At 43.1% G+C, this 2,912-nt stretch overlaps 1 pseudogene; it reads right to left on the bottom strand.

The window, feature by feature from the left end:
• On the bottom strand, window positions 1-932 carry LOC100524131 (olfactory receptor 5AN6-like; annotated as a pseudogene).
• Window positions 933-2,912: the final 1,980 nt, after the last annotated feature.

The following is a 2,912-nucleotide window of genomic DNA, read 5'->3' as shown; positions in this document are numbered from 1 at the left end:
TTACTGAGGTAAATGAGCGGCCCTGCTTATCATTCTCTTGATGGCCTCTTTGATCTCATTTTCTTCAGACTATATATAAGAGGGTTTAACATGGGAATAAGGACAACATAGAACACTGACAGGACCTTGTCCTGCTTCTTGGGGTGGCCAGAGCTAGGAAGCAGGTACACGGAGAGACCTGTGCCATAGAAGAGTGTCACAACTGCCAGGTGGGAGGCACAGGTATTGAACGCCTTGGCACTACCTTTGATGGAGGATATTTTCAGAATGGAAACTTCTATGAAACTGTAGGATGAGAGGATAACAAGCAAAGAACCCAATCCCTCAAAAATAGTAGCCACCAGAAAACGTATCATTTGGCTAGTGAAGGGATTGGAGCAAGACAAGGAAATAGAATGTGGGGTAGGTCATAGAAGAAATGCCAAATCACATTTGGCCCACAGTAGTAGAGGTGAAAGCAAGGGACCATTTGAACTAAGCTACCAAGGAAACCACTCCCAAAAGCCCCAGCAACCATCTTCACACAGAGGCCAGGAGCCATGATGGCTGAGTACTGCAGGGGGCTACCAATAGCAACATATCTGTCATAGGCCATGGCAGCCAAGAGGCAGCACTCAGCCTGAGCCATCCAGGACCCAACAAAATACTGGGTGGCACAGGCTATGAAGGAGATTGGCTTTTGAACTTTTAAGAAATCTGAAAGCATCCTTTGGATACTGAAGAAGAGTAGCAGATCTCAGTACAAGACATAGTACATAGGTACGTGGAGGTGGGAGTCCATTCTGATGAGGATATGACAATTGTGACCCTAGAGTCACAATATAGATCCCTAGGAAGACTGGAAAGAAGGCAAGTTGCAGCTCTTTCTCATCTAAGAATCCCAGGAGAACAAACGTGGCCACAAAAGTGATATTTTTATCCCCATCCATGGGCTTGTTTGGTGCCATCTGCTGAGAAAAATATGAGAGCAGAAAATGATTGTATTGTACAAAACAAAGAAATACTCTTCTTTTTTTCAGTCATGCAGCGGATTAATATACAATCTTGAATCAATGTTGAGTTACTTTGTACATTCCATGTATAATCTCCAATCTTAAATAAAATATATCCAATATTTTGCATCTATTAAGCTCCAGTGGGTGGGGATCTTGGGGTTAATAGATGCAAACTATTGCCTTTGGAATGGGTAAGCAATGAGATCCTGCTGTGAAGCGCTGGGAACTATGTCTAGTCACTTATGGTGGAGCATGATAATGTGAGAAAATAGAATGTGTACATGCATGTATAACTGGGTCACCATGCTGTACGGTAAAAAAATTATATTGGTGAAATAACTTTTTTTAAAAAAGAAAAAATATTTTATAATAACCTAGAAGGAAAAAGAATCTGAAAAAAAAACATTTATGTATAATTGATTTACTTTGTTGTGCACCCCAAAACTAACACAACATAGTAATACCTCCAAAAAATAGTTTAAAGAAAAGAATCCATTGGTCTTTACCAGGTCTCAGACTTCTTACATCTGAGTCCATAGATCTTACTATCTCTATGTAGGGTCAGAATATTGCTGGGTCCTGGACCACCACGGCCCTGGATCACACACACAGATGCCCCTTATATGTACTGCAGTGTAAATGGTACCTTCTAGATTGTGCAAACATACAATACCATTTGGTTCTGCATTTTGCACAGCATGCAAGCCATTGGGGCCAACACTTTCTACTATGAAGCCTGAACAGCATGGCAGCAACATTGGTCTTTACACAAATTCATGCCTTACTTAGCAGTTTCATTTCTTTCCCTGTTATAACTGAGATTATCTTCCCATATCATTTTCAAAGCTCTTCTCTCTCTATTCATGCTAAGTTGTAATATTTGGATGCTACAAATTTTCTTTTACAAAGGTGGTGAATTAAACCTGCTCAATACTAATCACAGTTTTGGAAAGGTGTATTCTGATACTTCCAAAAAAATTATCCTAGAGAAACATTGTCACTCACTTTGGGGAAAAGGGACACTCAATAGGCATCATTAGTACATTATATCCTAAAATCTGTTAATGTTTTTTCATTCTAGGTACACAAATATATGGGACTTAAAGACAGACCAAATTAGGAAAAACTGCCATCTCTCTGTTTCAAGAACAGATTGTTTCTGGTCAGACACGGCTTTATAATAGCTCAATGTTAGAAGCCTCAGATTCATGCTGGACCTCATATGTAAAGTGAGGGTGCAGGTGTGGGTGATCTTTTTTTTTTTTTTTTTAGCCACACATGCCATATGTGGCATATCCCAGGTTAGGGAAGGAACTCACACCACAGCAGCCACTGGAGCCACTGCAGTGACAACCCTCATCCTTAACCCACTGTGCCACAAGGGTACTCCCTGTGGGTGATCTTTAAAGGCTCCTTAGGAAGTAGCATTCTATTAATTGTAATCAGGGAATGTTCACTATTTAGTAACGGCCTTTCTGCTTTTGTAAAGCCTGGATGGATGTAAGAATAATGCAATAGCAGAGTGGGAAGTAATTCTGTAATAGGGGTTGTGCAGCCTTTACTGTGTGATCCCTAGAGGTCCCCCTGGGCCAGCAGTGCTTCTCCTTGCAGAGTAGATGGGGAGCAGATCTTGGCCTTCTCCCTGGGCAGCCTCCAGGCCTGCTGGCAGGTGAGCTGAGGGGAGGGCCCAGGGAGGGGCAGAGGTCTGTGTCCTGGGAGCTCCAGAGCCTTGCTGGGATGCCCACTGGCTGGGGAGACTCACCTCAGCAATCTAATTGGGGCAGAAGTCCTCCTGGGTAGCAGCCCTCAGGACCCAAATCTGTTTGCTTGGCCTAAGGAGCTAAGGGTTGGATGGGTCCCAGGAACCTTGCTCCCTTAGTGACAGCTGGGCAGGGTCTGGGGACCTGGACTGGAGGG

The sequence above is a fragment of the Sus scrofa genome, chromosome 2 (genome assembly GCF_054392235.1).
Source record: "Sus scrofa isolate SSC_HxYL_T2T_F1_AM1 chromosome 2, Sscrofa_HxYL_maternal_Yorkshire_Landrace_v2.0, whole genome shotgun sequence".
NCBI classification, from domain to species: Eukaryota; Metazoa; Chordata; class Mammalia; order Artiodactyla; family Suidae; genus Sus; species Sus scrofa.
This window is presented reverse-complemented; position numbering and strand designations above follow the sequence as displayed.